Source organism: Podarcis melisellensis (assembly GCF_964234715.1).
Source record: "Podarcis melisellensis genome assembly, chromosome: 5".
Taxonomy (NCBI): Eukaryota; Metazoa; Chordata; class Lepidosauria; order Squamata; family Lacertidae; genus Podarcis; species Podarcis melisellensis.
The window spans coordinates 82,482,823-82,502,060 of record NC_138537.1 but is presented as its reverse complement, the minus strand read 5'-3'; the positions used below and the strand labels follow the sequence as shown (position 1 = coordinate 82,502,060).

General features: G+C 43.4%; 1 long non-coding RNA gene across 9 annotated transcripts in view; it reads left to right on the top strand.

Annotated features, from left to right (window-relative positions):
- Positions 1-10,442: 10,442 nt before the first annotated feature.
- LOC309371193 overlaps positions 10,443-19,238 on the top strand; it is a 98,976-nt gene continuing 90,180 nt past the window's right edge. For all 9 annotated transcript variants that reach the window (XR_014168871.1, XR_014168872.1, XR_014168873.1 and 6 more), the window contains exons 1-3: positions 10,443-10,657; positions 11,253-11,355; positions 14,850-14,924. This is a non-coding gene — a long non-coding RNA (uncharacterized lncRNA). The remainder of the gene's footprint in view (positions 10,658-11,252; positions 11,356-14,849; positions 14,925-19,238) is intronic.

The window sequence follows — 19,238 nt, the reverse complement described above, 5'->3', positions numbered from 1 at the left end:
GTCTATTTCTTGAGCCTGTCCTGTTAAAAAAAAAAAAAAATCCAACTGGATCCCACTATCCCATATCAAGCTGCTACATTCCCAGCCAAAATGATCTGAAAGTCCCCCACCAGCTGCCAGTGTTTCAATAAATGCTCCAGAGTTGTGTCTGCAGCCAGATGGTCCTTGACAAAATCTTCACATGTCAACTTGCATTGTGATATCAGAGCAGTTTCTTCCCCATAGTTTTGTGTGCATGTGCACACACTTGCCATTATTTTGCTTCTCTTTTTTTTCTGCACTCAGAAGAAGGATTTCTGTTTTACCTCAGACGTTATTCAGTAATGGCAGCCTATGAATCGCTGAGAAATTCTGACAGTTCTAACACGTTTTATTCCAGGATGTGGCTTTCCTTGGTTCAGAATTTTTACCCATAGAATGGATAGCAGAGAGATCCACAGCTTTGCTATATTTTCTTCTTGTGTGCCAAGGAGGAAGATGAATCGCCACAGAACCCTAGTGAACTGCTAAAGGAGGGACAAAGAGAAAGGAAGGGAATACAAATAATATGCAAAGGGCTAACTAACAAGACTTGGGATAGTTGGCCTAGACTAGTGGGAGAAGGTATGTATAAGGAGCTACAATGGCACCTTGGTACCCAAACGGCTTAGTTGTCGAACAAATCAGCTCCCAAATGCCGCAAACCTGGAAGTATTTTGGTTTGTGAACGTTTTTCAGAAGCCGAATGTCCGACGCAGCTTTCACAGCTTCTAATTGAGTGCAGGAAGCTCCTGCAGCCAATCAGGAGCCGTGCCTTGGTTTTCGAACGGTTTTGGGAGTCGAATGGAGTCTCGAGTTGAACCCTGAATGGCATATTATCAGCTTGAGATGGAGAGAAGAAGGAGGAAAGGGAGAGTTATTTCTTTATCAATCAAACAAACATCCGGAATATCCCTTTCCTCTTTTGAAAGTCTTTTGTCCCCCATGAAAGGGGGACATTAAATGGAGCTTGGTGTCTTCTATTCCTTATGGGGAGGGAGGCTTGCAATTTTGTTTATAAGGATTTCTACTTTTTCTTCCTTTCTTGAACAGCAACAAAATCTTTGCTGCCACTCCCAGTGATGGTTAAGCTGCAGTGGGCAGCCTGACGATTTTCCTAACTATAGTCATTCTGTGACAATGATAAATACCACCCCCAGACATATATTAATACTCCATGAATTCTTATTCTCTCTCTCTCTCTCTCTCTCTCTCTCTCTCTCTCTCTCTCTCTCTCACACACACACACACACACACACACACACACCACCCCAGCCATAATTGTAGCCCAGCTCAGGGTTCGAGTCACGAGTGGCAGCTGGTACCCATGAAAATCAGAGTGCTCAGGATTCCACCAGCCTTAGCCTCACCCCCTCTTGAGATTCAGTATTATCATCCCGTGCTTATGTGTGAGTGACCTCAGCTGAAAAACGTGTGTGAGAGAGATGAATTCTCTTGTTTCTAGTGTCTGACTTGAGATACCCAGTTTACACATGCAAACTGTTACTTGATAGTCATTAACGGGTGTACTTCAAACCAGCTCTGAATTCTTATCAGTGCTCCTCCTTATTTGATACATTTTCTCTGGAGTTTGCATTCATGCTGCGATACCATGAAAACTGTCATATTTGATTATATTTTTTGTGAGACTTTTTTTTCCTTTTCATTTCCATACATTTACCATGAATATTAGTTTTAAAATTTGAAACAGCAAGAGGAAATACTTTGCTTGTTGGGGAAAATATTTCAGAGTCTGTCCAGTTTAATCTTGCCACCATAACCATGAGATGGCCACCCTAACCAGCAGCGAGGGTGTCCTTCAAAGACTAGCCCCTAGGCACCGGCACTGGCGTCTAACATCTAGCAGCCGCACATCAGTCCGAGGGAAATTAAAGCCAATTTCTGGACACCAGACTGTGGTTTTTATTCATGCATCTAGACAGCATGGAGACTGCCTTGCCATATACTGACATGAAGGACAAATAGACCTAGTTATTATCTGTGACACAGTGAGAGCCCAGATGACATGCTCCGACAAGGTCTGAAAACAGTAAAATAGAGATGTTGAAAGGAACTGGTGTTAAAATGAAGCTCCAAGGACTGCATCATGGGATGGTGGCAAGATTAGGTGTGTAGTGTCTCAAAAGTAGCGTATTGGGACACACACGCACCCCTTGCCAGTTAACTTCCAATCCATATAAGAGGCTGAGTTTGATCTTAACAGTGTTAGTCCAGTGGATTCTTTGTTGGAGTTCTGAATTTGCAATATGTGGTGTGAGTGTTGATTCTTATGTAGCCAAAATTCATGGTAAAGGTAAAGGGACCCCTGACCATTAGGTCCAGTTGTGACCGACTCTGGGGTTGCAGCGCTCATCTTGCTTTATTGGCCGAGGGAGCCGGTGTACAGCTTCCGGGTCATGTGGCCAGCATGACTAAGCCGCTTCTGGCGAACCAGAGCAGTTCATGAAAACGCCGTTTACCTTCCCACCGGAGCAGTACCTATTTATCTACTTGCACTTTGACGTGCTTTCGAACTGCTAGATTGGCAGGAGCTAGGACCGAGCAACAGGAGCTCACCCCATCACGGGGATTTGAACCACGGACCTTCTGATTTGCAAGTCCTAGGCTCTGTGGTTTAACCCACAGCCCCACAAATCCAGAGGGTGGTAGTCTTACTTAGACTAGATCCACAACATTAATGAACATAATCCATTTCAGTGGGTCTACTCTGAATACCACCCACTAAATTGCCATACACCAAACAGAATCCAATGGAAACAAAGCATGCTAAATAGCCACTGAAATTGCTAGTAAAAACAGGTGTGGCCCATGGAGAAGGTGATTGGCCGGTGAAGGGGAGGGTATAGCCCCAGTGGTCCAGGAGGCTTCAAAACAAGTTGGCAGGATAGGACTAACTCAGGTATCTTCAACCTTTTCAGGCCAGGATCCATTTTTAACACACACACATTGGGGAACCCATTTCTTATTCTTTTACCATACATTTGCAGGGTGGTAATGTTCCTGTTGCGACCCGCCTTGGATCTGGCTGAGACCCACGTGGGTCCCCACCCACCAGCTGAAGACCAGTGGACCAGCCCCTAGAGAAGGCAAGGAGTGCAGAGGGTGTAAAGAGGAGAGTGGGAACCGAGAAGTTCTGTATATTTATTCCTCCTTTGCCCTTTACTCCATTTCTGTCTTTTTCTCCAAGTGAAATGAGCAAAAGAGAACAGAGGAAGAGACGTGTGTGTGTGTGTGTGTGTGTGTGTGTGTGTGTGTATGTGTGTGTGTGTGTAAGTGTAAGAACCTTCTCATTGTTTTGATATGTCACTCCCTAGTTTACTTTGAGATGCTATTTTTAATCGTCTCCATAGAAGGAAGTGAGAGTTGCCTATAGAAACCAATGGAGAAATTAAGTTAGGATTGGGCATTAGTACATCCTACACCTAACGAAAATACCAAAAATAGAGCAGCAAAGAAAAGAGTTCCTGCAAGTTAAGGGATGGGCTGAAGCCAAGAGGGTTACAAAATAGAATCTTATTCTGTTTTACTCAATTTGAAGGGCTGTGCCGAGATACAGAAACCCTGTGCTGTTGTTAATGCAGATCAGAGGTAGGACTGAATCTGCTTCGGATTCCCAAGTTGCCCCCACACCATACATTTAAAGCAGCTGTTACATGCCACTTTAATTGTCGGGACATCTCCCAAACAGTCTCAGGAACTAGTATATACAGTGGTACCTTGGTCTAAGAACAGCTTAGTTTATGAACAACTTAGATTAAGAACGCTGCAAACTTTGAAGTAGGTGTTTTGGTTTGTGAACTTTGCCTTGGAAGCAGAACATGTTCCGGTTCCTGTTGAGTGTGTTCCATTTGTAAATTGAGTCCACTGCTGCTATGGGAAAGCATGCCTTGGTTTAAGAATGCTTTGGTTTAAGAATGGACTTCCAGAACGGATTAAGTTCGTAAAGCAAGGACCATTGTAATTAGTCTTAAGGGAATGTGGGAACATTGGTGATACATGAATGGCTTCTGCTACCAAATTCTGTGTACAAATCCACTTAAAATGGATTTCTTCTCCAATCCCGGTAGGAGGGCCCCAGCAGTGACTTTGATGCCAGAGGCCTCAGACATCCCAGAACGCGGCATGATTGCCAGTCCGTGTCACTGCTATTCTTGTAGCCTGCAGGTGTCAATGCAAGCACCAATAAAAATGAACCAATAAGGATAGGGAAAGGAATTTAGCAAGATGAGGAAGTTGGGGGAAATATATTTTTCATGCATAAGTCGATCAAATTCAGCAGCCTGCTGTGATGGGAAAGATACATAATATGATAAAGCTTGGTAGCAAAGACATGTGTGATTGAACAAACCAATGAAGAGATAACATTTGAAAGCTTTACAGCTTGGAAAGCTGTTAGCAAGCTGGGGTCCCCTTCATCATTTTTAATTTTAGTTTTACTGCCCTTCATTTGCTTTGACAGGTTGATGTTGCCATGGTGCAGTTGAAATCCTCATAAAAGTGCTGTTACCCTTTCCAAGAAGGCTATTTTTTCCAAGGGTTTATGCCACATTTTATAGTTATGTCAGAAGGTTTACTTGGTTTATGAATCCTGCAAGCAGTAGGATTGCTTTGGAAACTCTGAGTTGCATTTTGGCTTCTGCCATTTAACGGTTTAAGCTTTAAAAAAAGATCACCATATCAACGTGTTATGTCCTTTCAATAATTAAACTCATTACAAATTTATCCTTTTGTTAATAAGGGCACATAAAAAGCATTCGATGCTTATGCTACCCATTTGATCCAAAAAATATTTGCTGCAGAGAGTGGGTGGGTGTGGGGAGCTGTCACATGTCCTTAAATATTGATCAGATATAGGAAACAACATCATCAATCACATAAACATTTACAATTTGGGGTGGGGGTGGGTGGATTGGGACTTACACAGAGTTTTTGTCATACCTATAGAGTTATTTCCACTAGCAGGCAACCCAAGATGCCCATGACAACCTGTCCAAATGCTATGGCCAGCAGCATGCAAATGTCAGTCTGAAATATAAAAACTTTTGCCAGCATGAAAAATAGCATGTCCGTGATAGCTCACTTTCTCTGACCATTGGCAGAGGAAGTATTAGCTTGACATCAAGTTAACATGGGGTCACAGCACAGTAGGAAGTTAGCCAAATATGTTACACTACCCAACTAGCTCTGATCCATATTGCACTTGGCCCTAAACTACAAGAACAGAGATTGGCTAAGATATGTTTATGCAATTTCCATTAAAAATGCAGTACAGTGATACCTCGGGTTAAGTACTTAATTCGTTCCGGAGGTCCGTTCTTAACCTGAAACTGTTCTTAACCTGAAGCACCACTTTAGCTAATGGGGCCTGCTGCTGCCGCCGCACTGCCGGAGCCCGATTTCTGTTCTTATCCTGAAGCAAAGTTCTTAACCTGAAGCACTATTTCTGGGTTAGCAGAGTGTGTAACCTGAAACGTATGTAACCTGAAGCATATGTAACCCAAGGTACCACTGTATTGGGCCATGTGGAAAAGAAACAAGCTGCCCAGCCTGTGTTTTTTGGTGAGCCGCCTCTGATGGATAAGCTTGCTAGGAAGTAAGTTGCACTGAAATAAGTAAGACTTCTGTGTAAATGTGCTTAGGGTTGTTCTGCAAGTAACGTGCAACATCACAGAAAGCCTATATCAGCGGATGGAATTGACCTCAGGCTTCTCAAGAACCAGGCTGGTAGTTTTCTGTGCAGGCTTCCTCTTCAACTTTTGGGTGGTGGCAGTGTGACATGTGCCTTTACATTAAAGACATCTTTGATCCAACGATTTTGGAACAAGAACACTTCCTCCCATTTCTACCCCTTTCTCTTCAGTCAGTTAAGCAGGTCACTTTTGTTGCAGCTTTATAATCCTGCTTTGTCTTAAAAAACAGTACCCTGTCATTGGTCCCTCCTTGCTCAATACTTTCCTCCTTAATTGCCTTTCCATTCAAGCCAGAGACGTATAGCGGCAACTGCAGTGTGGTGCAAAAAAACCCATTCATTGTTATCAGTCAACAGAGTCTCCTACAGGAGCACCTTAACAAGAGCTAGTTCACAACGAGCTGAAGGCATAAGATGGATGGTGTTCATAGTTCATTATTTGAACAAGGGTATCTGACTTATGGCAAATCTATCTGAGAGAGTGTTGTAGAATTCTATTTTATCTTTAAGAAATGGTGTTTTAGAAAAGTAAGATATTTACTTCTCTTGCAGTGAAGAATTTAAGTAGAAAAATTCCCTCTGTTTGTTTGAATCATACTAGAATGATGAGGCAGGGCCGAGTCATACATCAAGCAACCAAAAGGTGGGGGGGCAGGGGGCAGGGAGAGACATGACTCTTCAGGGTTGTATTTTATTTTGTGCAAGAAGAAGATGCCCCATGCTATTGCTGGACATACTTTGTGCTTTAAAAATATTGTCGCATACTACCCCAGTCTCTGAACAGTGCAAGGTTATGGGGGTTCCAAGCCAGGGTTCATGTTTCCTTTGGAATGAGGCACAGAGGAGACTGGGGTGTCTTTATGATACATGGTTTATTTACACATATATACAACCTGAGCCTACTATGGAGGGGCTTGCAGCATTGACACAGCAGAGGGGCCTTGCTTCCCCTGTAGCCACAGCCTTGGATTAAACTAGAAATCAAGCATCACTCTGTCTCTCTGGCTTCCTAGCCTGTCGCTTTTCCATTTCTAGTTTCTAGCTCAAATCTCTCAACTCTCAGCTTTTTTCTTTCTAACTACCAATCAGTTTGCTGCCTGGCAGAGATCCACCTCATTTGTTCCTTTAGTGACCCATTACCTAGGCCAGGCATGTCCAACAGGTTGATCGCTATCGACTGATCAAGTGCGGGGGTGTCACAGGTCGATTGCGGTATCAACTTTGCCCCCCCCCCAAAAAAAAAGCTCTACGACTTTGGTCAATCTTCCCCATAAAAAAGCTCAACAACTCTTGACAAGCAATGAACAAAGGGTAGATCACAGCCAGTCTTTTTATACTGTGAGTAGATCACAGTCCCTTGGGAGTTGGACGTGCCTGACCTAGGCTATTGCCCCATCAGGATGCTAGCCTGGCTTAATTTTTAACACTTGCTGGATCTAGAGGTTACAAGGGTCTCGGCATACAGCCTGCTCCCCTGCCTCTAAATTCATAACAATGAATTCATTGTCACTTCTTTTTTTCTGCTTATGTTACTCCTTAAATTACATAAATGCAAATGCTTAATAATTGTTTCTCAACAGTTTCAGCTGTTCTCTCTCTCTCTCTCTCTGTGTGTGTGTGTGTGTGTGTGTGTGTGTGTGTGTGTATTCCCAGTCATGCCAGATACCAGATACGGAAAACAGCTATAAAGTTGATAGGCATAGATGAGATAAATATAGGCGATGAGCATTTTGTGTTCATTCTTTGGGACCTGGAAGAGGGCATAACAGGTGTAATGGGGCAGGGCAGGCTTTTAACACTCAGCCAATGTGCACAGGGGCCAGGAGCTGAGCTCCCATGCAAAATGACCACCACCTGTAGCAGAAAAGGAAGGAATCATTTTCACCACTTTGGATGGGTCAAAACTTTATAGCTGCAATATCAAGCGATGACTTCCAGATTTGAATGGGCTATAATATTCCACATTGCTTTACTTCACCTTACCTAAGTATACTCAATTAGAGATAGGATGATTCCCCCACCCCCTTCATTAACAGGATTTGTACAATTAATTTCAGAATTGAAGATGCATAGTTTGTTACTGCTTTAAGTCCTTCAGTTGTTTTGCATATTCTACTCCCTGCCACATTGCCAATGGAAAATAAAATACTGTTACAATTTATCTTGATGTGGCTGATTTTAGTTGCAATCATGTGTATGCTCTTTTTGTGCAGTGTTTCACAAACACACACACATATGTTCCTGTGCCCCATTCAAAATGATAGTGATAAAACCTGGACTGTAATTTGCTTTCTTATAGCATCTGATCACTATGCACAGCTGCATATGCATGCTGGTAAAGCACTGCACAAGAAGAATATTGATAATAAGTAGAAGCATTTCAAGATAGAAGTTTTGCATTATGAGAACAACAAAATATCCCCAAACCCAAACAAACTCAGGGAGCGTTGACACTCTGTTTATGCGGGTGGGAGGAACTGAAATCTGAGAGGAACAATGGAAATTGATCATGTGCTATGCTTTGTACAATTTTTAAATTAGATATAATGAGAAAGGGTCCCTAATGCATCTGCTACGTTGAGGGGAAAAAGAAAGAAGGAAAAGATCATATCCAATATTTGGTGAGCTATTCAAATGGATAGAATTTCAGATGCATCAAGCTTCCCCAGCCTCTTAGAGTAAAGGTGCATGGTGCATAGCTTTAAAGCTAACTCCAGAGCTGCAAGCTTCAGATCCAGGGATGAAGGCTGTTTGGCTTTGGAGAGTTTTATGGAGGAATTAACTTTCTCTGGCCCATATCTGGCCCAAACATGTCTCTGACTGGTAGTTTATCATGGGAAGAGGCTGGTGCATTGTGAAGCATTTGAAGGAGTGTCCTGATACTGAGGCGAGCGACACTGCTTTGCAATGATGTCTCTGAAGTGCAAGCATATCACAAATCATTTGGGCTGCAGAAGCACAGCAGAACTGATGTGCACCGATGTTGCCATTTAATGTAGTTTCCCAGCAAACCTTTCATAAAATTCATGATTGTAGCTGACCTCTCTTACTGGGCTCCTCTCTCTTTCTTTTTTAAAGGCCTATAACCTGGCTTTGAGAAACTGTGTGCCGGAAAAGTGATGTGCAGAGAATCATGTTCTCTTCAGAAAAAAGATACAGGAGGTGAGGCCCCAGTCAAACAGTTGATTAAATGTCACAGTGCATTGGGCCATTTCCTAGACTGTGGTGGGATTTATTTCATTCTGTCTGCACAAGAAGAACCGGACCCTGCACTCTTCTTATGTTACAGCTGCCACTGAAATGCAGGCTGAAGTTAATTTTATGCATTTATTAATTAAATGTATTGCCCACTCTTCACCCAAAGGTCCCAGGGCTATATTAAAAAAGTAAAATAACAACAACCACCAAACAAAAAGTTTACACAATAACACCCTATGATCACAGTTAATATACAATAAAAGCAGCAGCACATCAATATATCAGAGAGAGTTCAAAAACATCGGAGACCTTCTAGGATCTGCTTAAATTGCCCCTGGCCTTCCTCTCAGTCACTCTTTCCACTTCCTCTAGTGCAACAGAAAGGCGTCCATCCCTGAAAAACAGATATGCACTAAAAATAATAATCCTGCAGACAAAGTGGCAGTAACTAGGAGGAAGGTTTGGTTAGTGGGAGCTTTCAAATTCCTCTCCAGGAGGTGCCCTGTGTGGTTGATATCTTCCATATGTACTCACATATTGGAAACCTTCAAGGTCCTGTATGGCATCTAATAGCAGAAAGTTTATGCCCAGCTTAGGTAAGACATATCCAAGGGCTCCTCTGCGGATTCCTCAACCCAATGCACTCATGCGCTGCCCCTCCATCTCCACATCTCCTGTAGCAACTGACCTTCAGCAGATACCTGCTGCGTGTGGGCCAAGCTGCTGTTGAAGGCACAGTTGCAAGCTGCAATCTACGCTCAAGGCACAGCTTTGGGAATGACACTTGCAGGGATGCTGCTTTGAAGATAGGCTTTGCCCTCTTACCATTTTTCAGTCCCTTCTCAATGCAGCCCGCCCGCTGCTGACCAGAGCTGAAACAGATAAAACGCTAGGGCAGAAAATTGGGAGGCTGCTGTTGGCATTTTGAACTTAGTGCTATACAAGCCAGGACAGTATGCTAAGTGGATGTAGCTGAAGATTGAACTTTTGGTTCTTTTAGTAAAGTATATGCTGTGTAAATCGATCCTATTTGATACTTGTCTTTTGGACAAAAACACATTAATGCAATCCATGTTATGTTTAGTCTGGTCCAAAAAGCTGAAGAGCTCACATTCTAGTTACCTGCTTCCACCAAAGAAGAAAGAGAAAGGAAATTTGAACAGGCAAAAAACAAATATATCAGTTAGGGTTACTCTGAGTATATGATAATCAAGGAAATGCAACTTGAGGAGAGGCAAGCAAAAGTTCTTTCCCCCATCTCTTCACTGTAATCATTATCAAGGAAGAGCAAGTATTGGTCTGTTCAGCATAGCCAATGAAATGTTCCTCCACCATTAGAAACCAGAGGGAATGAGTAGTTTTCGTCTTCCACTGTTACATCAGTAGCTGTTACACCAATCCACTGTCATCTAGGTGAATGCCTACCAAGAGGTATGAAACGACATGGGATTGGTAAAATGGCTGCTGATGTCACAAAGGCATTTCTTCCACAAGCCTAGTAACCAACACACTTACTCAGAATAAACCCCAGCCTCCTAAAAGCTCTGTAGGAGGAAGCTGGAAGAGATGGTTGGGGAAATACTGCAGTTATTGCTGCATATTCTATTCCTTTCCAGAATGACTTTACTAAGCCTTTGTGATGTTTTCTTAGATCATCAGGCTGCCCCCAACTTGACTCTGAATTTCTTAATGCAGGAAAACATGAGAGGAAGGAGGATTAGGCTTAAGAAGGTAAGGCAGAAACAAGATAAAACAAAAGACGAGCGAAGCTAGTTGGGAAGGAACACAGCCAAAACTACTACCACATATCCACATACATTTGTGGACTTTCTGCTAGTAATAATTACACCATAGGCTTTTCAGCACCCCTGCTCTCAAAAATGATTTCTGCAGTTTTTCACATACCCATCATCAGTTAATGAGAAAAGAAATTCCATTCAGAAATGATCAAAGGGAAGAGAAATTGCAGTGACATTTTTATGGGTGGGGTATGGAGCTTTTTTTTGTTGCACTTGCCTTACCTTCAAGGTGGCCAAGGGGTTTTCTGAGAGCCCTGTATTTTTGTGGTCTGCTTTCTGCAGACCTCCTGGGTGCCCACACTTCCTGAAAGCCCCATGATGTTATAGTTATAGTTCATTACTTCTTTTAAATAAGTACAGTTTTGTTTTTGTTTTAATTCAAAAGGAAGGATTTTCCTTTAAAAGGAAATCAGCAAGCTCTCTTCAGTCTCAGGTGCTCATTAACCAGCTTCTCCAGCCTCCTGTATTTCAATTAAAGCTGAAAGGGAATAGGTCATGAGGTAGCTCCTCCCATTGATATTTTTCAGGTGGGGAAGTGTGAGCAGCTGGGGGAGCCAGGAGGGTGCTGGAGAAATATTCAATGGACATAAAAAACACACAAGTGACCTTCAGGCACCTCGCAAGGCTAAGGTAAGCTCAACTCAGCACCTATCAAGCTTCTAAAAGAAATTCTAAGGTGATACTAAAGCACACTGTGGATAGGTCATAAAACAGGAGCCAAATTTTAAACCCACTTTGGAAGAAATTTTTAAGTAAATTGGAGGGTAGGTAGTTTTCTTGGAGTAGTGAGCAGCAGCCAGTTGTGGTCGTTTCATTGTCCCTTCATGCAGAATTTTCTCAGTCCCATCTCCAGCGCTCAGTGGAAAATGACAACGACTTTTGCTGTTATAAGGGCATAGAGATGGGGAAGCTGTGGCTCTCCAGGTGTTGTTGCATTAGGGCTGGGGCTGACGGGAGTTGGAGTCCCCCTTTCCTGGTATTAAAATACGCTGAAATGAAATTACGTATGTAAAAGAAAAAGAGAGAACACCAAAACTACATTTTTTTTTCAGAATTTTGAATTCTAAACTGAATACTAATACATGATTTGTTGTTGGCATCCATCTGCCTCGAGAGATGATGGAATGCACCTCCAGGGGTGAGGTCAAACTGCTGTGTTAGCAGCACCAAAGTGACCTGGGCTGCCTAGACAAAAATACCCCTCTCTTGGCCCCGCTGATATGGGCCAAAGGAAAGCAGGGCAATACATTTGACACTGACTTGGGTGCAAGTGTTACTGGAAGGAGGTGTACAATGTACCATCCTGCCGTCCTAGGAACTCCACTCTGCAAGGCGTGTGTAGGGTTTCTCCTTAGGCTTTTGTTTTTCCAAAGATATCCTGCAAGGCAACAGAAGTTTAGCATCAGAGTTTTCCTTCTAGTTGGGCTACCTTCCTAGGTGGATGAGCCCCATCTGCCCCTCACTTCCCTCTACAGCATGTGCAGAAACAGCCTTGACCATTGGACCCATTATTGGTCTCGTCTGCTCAATCCGCTGGAGCCTGTCTTTGCATGTAGGGGAAGCTCCAAACTCAACAAGGGTTTGAGACACGTTGACTACCGTCGCCTGGTATGGCTGGCCAAAGCTGTTTCTGGGGTGTGACCTCTGACTCATGCTGACAGCTTCTAGGAGCCACTAGAGAGAGCTCAATGCAGAGTGGAGCCAAAGGTGGGCAAACTACCACACAATGAGGATGCTGTGTCTCTCACCAGAGGGACTGTCTGTCTGTCTACACCAGGGGTAGTCAACCTTTTTATAACTACTGCCCACTAATGCATCTTTCTTGATGGTAAAATTTCCTTACCACCCACCAGTGCTCGATGGAAGGAGAATTCAGCTTCTGCCGTAGAACCCCCTACCACCCACCTAGCATCCTGAAACGCCCACAACACCTAGTCTACACCCACCCACTCCCCTAAGAAATAGTAGCTAAGCTGTGTAAACTGTAATTCCTAGAGGGAGATTGCTGTTTCAGCCAGGAAGGGTATAAGCCAGGTTTGTGCTTTCATTGTCATGTTATTTGAGGTTGACACAACCTCTTCTTCCTACTGCAAAAACAATACTCCTTGTACATCAGTAAACTGAGAGGATAGCCTTGAGAGTGACTACAAGGGCAAATTGGCAGGACATTGTCGTGGACAAGCACAGTCTATTAATTGCAGCAAAAACAGCTGTGGAACATGAACTAGCTTCTCAGCCCAGACAATATAAATCTGCTGGCGCTAAATGCCTTCATTTATATATGAGGATACAAAAGAATGGTCTTTAATTATTTCTGGCATATGTCCTTTAAATTCAAAGCTGAAGAATCGTTGCGGGCAAAGGGTAATACTTCTTAACAGGTTACACTTCCCTCAGGATTTCTTGATTGACATCGAAATGGGTTCCCCCCCTCCCCATCTGATTGACAGGATGGCAGGTGTGAAGTGATGCTGGAGTGCTGTAATAATGTGTCAAAAGACCTTAAATCAAGACTAATGTGGTTTCAGTGATAAGTTCCCATATGGCTCATATGGAATTACAGGGACAAGCTTATCCAGGGACTGTTATTTTTGGAATATCTAGATTATTTAATAGTTCAGTCTCCAAGGAGTATTTGGACAGAGGTTTAAGAAAAGCAATTGCTTTTTTTTTTTTTACTTTTGTGAGGAGGTTCCTTAAGGCAAGAGATGTATGCAGGGGGGGGGGGGGAGTTTGCCCAGACAAAAATTGATGAGCTAACTATAAGAAGGTGCAAAAGCGCTTTGAGGAAATTGGTTTTTCTCGACAAAACTTTATAGTAGAAAGTGCCAAATTCATATTAAGATTTCACTTCAGGTACTGGTAAGTGGCAACTTTAGTCCCAGACCAAAACCAGCTTTCTCCACTGCATCAGGAGGGTCCCTCCCCCCCACATCGTCTCTGAATCCTCAACAAGGACATTCAGCATTGGTGAGAGGCCAAGAGCTCTCACACTATACTTTGACTATAAATGTTTACTGCATGTCACTTCAGTGCTGCAAATGCAGCAGCTACAGCCGTAGCAGGTGCTGTAACCTTCCAACGGTTTGACTTGGTGTTTTGAGGCGCCATGATCTTGCACAGGTTGCATGACTCCTGGGGGAGCATGTCCTGGAATACGCACATCCCCATTTTCTCCCCATGACCTGTTGGAGGGTATGTGAAAGGCATGCTCTCATCGAGGTGGCAGACTTGTGTCTGGGTTTCAGATTGCCGGTGGGGGCTTTCATTAAATGAATGTGCCATATAAATCAACAAAAAAATCTATTCCACATAGAAAAACAAGCTGACTTGAACCAAGTTGAAGGACCATCAAATTTTGGGGTGAATTTGGTGACAGAGGAGGGGGTGAAGCATCTTCTTTCTTTCTTTTTGAAACTTGGGGTTCAATTTTCGAAGGAGATGAAACTTGCTAGATCTCTTTAATGGTTAATCAGGCTGGTGGCCACCAATTTGAATTTCTCTCAATGCCCTGAGGTTCCTGGATTGAGAAACAATAACTGCCCGAAAAAAGTTGTTGGGAGGGCTACCTCTCTCCACCCCTGATTAGATTAGGACATTCTGGAAAACTATAAATGACAACCACCATTTTTGAGGAGCTTCAGTAAGTTTTGCTCCGCCCCCTCAAAAATCCACCTCATGACCAGAATGCCACCTCATTTAATGGTGAACAATGCCATGAAATTAGGTAACGGGTGGATTGCCTAGCTCTAGCAAATCCCTGGGAGAAGTAGGCATCAGTTATGATCGACATGGCTAACCAACAGTGCACAGGGTGACCTAGTCAGAAGCACACTGCCTCACAACTTTCCCATGGAAGAAGAGGTGCTGAACAAAAGTTCTGCCTAGGGGACAAAGGCTTACTGCACAAAGAGGGTGTACCAGTTGGATTGTCCAGGCCAGCTGTCCATGGAGCCAGCTCTGCTAGGAGGTGATAACTTACAAGTGTTTGCTTGTGTCCTGCCTTCTTTCTGCCTTGCTAAATGTGAGGTGCTCCTTGGTAAAGTTGCATGTATTTCAATCTGCCTTCAAGTTTTCCTTCTGCCTAGTGTGATATTTATCACCACCATCATCATTATTTTCAGTGCTCCCTAGCAAACTGGCAAGAACCACTTCCCACCTGACAGACCGCATTGCATCAACCAAACAAGCCAATATAGGTATGTGGATAAGTGTTTTGTTTGGGTAGGTTCATTGTATCGATTTGATACACACACACTGACAGACAGAACAATACTTGATAGATGTTAGATAAAGACGGAGGATGTGAGTATGTTTTGCAGTTTGGCATCCTCCCGCAACAACACTTTCTTGAACAGCTGACAAGAGCTTGGACAATCCAGCAGTATGCATCAGCTTTGAGAAACGTGGAGATTTGTGTGTTGCTCATTTGCTTCATGCAATCCTGTTGGCCTTCGTCGGATTTCTCTGCTTTGTGGCTGAAGCTTGATGTATTGAGTGGACTCTGGCCTTCCTTTGTGTCCATGAGTTAGCCTTACATTAATTATAGCTGTATGCTGTCCTCTCACATTCTTCCCTTCTCTCTTGTTCCCCTAAGAGCAGGCTGTTTCCAAATATGAATAAATCTGAATGTCAAACCGAGCTCCCCCTTACTGCTTCAAATACCGATCTGAATATGAATGTCAGGACCCTGCACATGCTTAGTTTTTCGTATGAGCATTTCTCGCCTATCCCCAGGAGTGATTTGACTTCTCTGTATTGCATTAGACCACTGTCATTAACGACAGGGGTGTCATTTTGATGTGATCTGTGAGGCAGCCGAAGCTTTGAAGTTGAAAGATAGAACAGACATAGATAAATTGTGCTCAGAGTATGCTGCTATTGCAACCATTATTGCTGGCAATTATTTTGCCAAGTGACACATCTGATAAGAAGTCATCCGGCTTGCTGGGAGGGAAGAGAGGAGGGGTGGGGGAACCTCCATTCATTGCAGAAATGTGGTAGATCTGTTTATTTATTTGGGTATTTTTTAAAAAAATAAATAAACAAAACACACCAGGCTGATAAAAGCATATTAGATTTGAGAGTCGGTTCTGTCCCCATATATTTCTTGTGCTGTTCTTTCTAAGCTGTATTTAAGGTGTGACTTTCTTTCTCTTTGGATGACCTTGGGCCAGTCAGGTTTGCTTTCTAGCATTTTGGACACCAGACTTATTTTTTATTGTGTTCTTCTGAGTGTCTTAGCCATTAAGGGCCATGTCAGAATAGCCATAGCAAGCCCAGCCCACCTTTCCTTATAATATCCATTAGTTTATACACTGTGGGTAGTGCACAACCTTGAAAAATGGCAGAATTACCAGCTAGTTCTGATAGTAAGCTCTGAACAGCCCAACACTGCACAACCTGTTTCTTAATCACTTGGATGATGGAGTAGAGGAGATGCTGATTAGATTTACAGAGGACACCAGACTGGAAGGTGCAGCTGCTTCTCTTAGAACAACATGGGTTCCCAGACATTGCTGAACTACAATCTCCACCAACCCTAGCCCAGCCCAGTGATGCAGCAAGATAGATCCCACTGTGGATCAGCAGGAGAGGGGGGCTCTCTGAATATGTTTGTGTGTGCAATACTGTATATACAGTGTGGACATTGGCTTCTTAGGCCAGTGTCCTATGTGGAATAGATTCCTACTAGAATAGGAACCTTGGTGGGTTGGCCAACCCTTGATGCAACTTGGTTTAGCCACCCCAATCTTAAGAGGTTTGGTAGACCACAAGCTAATCACCAGTTAGCAGTTTTAGCTGCTGTATTGCATAGCTAATGCAATTGTAGACCGCATCAACATAGTGAGTGTCCATATCATGAAAAGTAATTGGTCCCACTCTATTTGGCTTTGCTCTGACTTTACCTGGAGTACTGTATCCTGTTCTGTGCACCACAGTTTAAGAAACAGATTGATGAAGAGGAAGGAGTGCAACAAAGGTAGTGAGGAGCCATCACTGGTGGCTGGTACCTATTGAAATTGGTAGAGACGAAGACCAGAGAGGCCAACAGTAGGTGGAGCCAGAGCCATTAATTCTGTTTTTACCCCCACTCTCCTCCCTGCTGGCTTCTGTAATGGCAACACTGAAACTAAGGAGGAGAAAGATAACAGTTCCACACCAAAACTATAGAAGGCAAGTAGGTGGGGTCTACCTGAGGTTGGTGGTGCAATGTCCCATTTGCCCTAATGGAACAGCCTGGAGGTTACCAAGTCCTAACGAGAAAGGTTGAAGGAGTCAGGTATGCTTAGGCTGGAGTGGAGAAGAGGTGATATAACTGCCAAGTTTGAAGGTGCAAGTTTATTTTCAATGGGTTCAAATAATGAATAGTGTTTTGTTTTTAAGAAACATTAAGAATAAATTCCTAACAGTAAGTTCCTGATCAACAAGAGGACCTCTCCTCTTATTCCATGACTGCTAAGCTTACTCAGGAATCTTTGGTAAGATGCCTAGTTGAAAGCTTTTTGAAGCTACACTCTGCCAATGGAATCACCTCTCTGCACATGCTCATTGACACTCTCAAAGAACCCAGATAAGTTAATGAGATAGGACTTGCTGTTGCAGAGGGTCATACCCTTGTCATCCAAGGGACCAACAGGCGCTTCTCTAGCTAGTTTCTTGCTACTGAGGTCTTCAAATAACTTCTTGTTGTTGGTAATATTTTTAGCTATGTGCTGCTTCTTTGGTTTCCCTTACTACATGCTTGCACTTACTTTGCCAAAGTTTTGTTCCTTTTCACTCTCTTCATTTGGACAAGTCTTCCATTTTTGAGGGACTCTCTATCATTAGTGGTGGACTCACCTTCAGCAGAGGGTGGTTGGCCAAATAGCAGGAATGTCCAGAATTTCTATTCATGGAGGAGAGATACTAGAAAAGTTGTATTTCTTTTGGGAGGGAAATACAATCTTTTTCAATCTATACAATATGAAAAACAAAATGGCTTGTGTCCGCTGCTTTGTCTCATCCGCATCCCTCATTTTAAAATTAGAACTGATGGTTTCAATCTGTCTTTATAAGGGACATGTTTATCATATTCTGTCTTGCTTCCCAAATCAGAATTGTACATCGTGGAAGCTTCATCAAGCAATATTAATTCTGTTATCCACACTGTGAAGACTCAAAATTTCATAGCATATATTAAACACTTTAGCTACTCCAGTGTTAAATGATACTCAAAGAGAATCTTCTCCAGCAACCAGCTATAATTCATTTGAATAGTTTAAAAATACTGGAGTTAAAACCATTGATTTAGGGTCAGTGATACCTCCCTTGCATTACAAGACCATTATAAATAGGAAACAAAAGTCTAAATAGGCAAAGTCATCCATTGAAAGTCATTCTACCTCACAGTAGTCAATGTGTGAGAAAAGGTGTCAACTGTTGCATCTGGCTAGATGGCACACCCAGTGATATAGAAACCCTTCGCTGAAATCTCAGATGTGTTAGAATCATAGAATCATAGAGTTGGAAGAGGCCACAAGGGCCATTGAGTCCAACCCCCTGCCAAGCAGGAAACACCATCAGAGCACTCCTGACATATGGTTGTCAAGCCTTTGCTTAAAGACCTCCAAAGAAGGAGACTCCACCACGCTCCTTGGCAGCAAATTCCACTGTCGAACAGCTCTTACTGTCAGGAAGTTCTTCCTAATGTTTAGGTGGAATCTTCTTTCTTGTAGTTTGGAACCATTGCTCCGTGTCCGCTTCTCTGGAGCAGCAGAAAACAACCTTTCTCCCTCCTCTATGTGACATCCTTTTATATATTTGAACATGGCTATCATATCACCCCTTAACCTCCTCTTCTCCAGGCTAAACATGCCCAGCTCCCTTAGCTGTTCCTCATAAGGCATCGTTTCCAGGCCTTTGACCATTTTGGTTGCCCTCCTCTGGACACGTTCCAGTTTGTCAGTGTCCTTCTTGAACTGTGGTGCCCAGAACTGGACACAGTACTCCAGGTGAGGTCTGGTGTGGATGCCAAGCTGGAGTCCTGGGCAGCTTTCTCCAGATCTAGATGTGGAAGGTGTCTTCTCCATTCCAGGGTTCCTGAGGGCACTTGGTATGAGCCAGAAGGGACCCAGGCATTCTTCTGTTGCCGAGTATTCTGAGCAGACCTGACCAATCCAGGAGCTCTGGATAGTTTGCCAATCGCAGGGCCCAATACAGCATAATCCTACTTCCTTCTATGCTTGAAGTGCCTCAGCTGAAGCGGTTTTTTCATGGCCGGCCCGCTTATGAGGCAGGATGAAGCAACCGCCTTGGGCGGCAGAAGCTGAAGAGGCGGAGCCCCTGTGCTCACCCCACCCTCTCCACGACTGGCAGCATTGCCACTTCTCTGTTGTGGTGGGGCAGGTGAGGCACCAGTGGGGGCACCATATCTTTGCCTTTCCAGGCAGGGCCAGTGGCACAGGGGTGGCACATTCCCGCTTCAGCTCAGGAGCCAAAACAGATGGTGTGGCCTTGAAGTCCTGTTTATA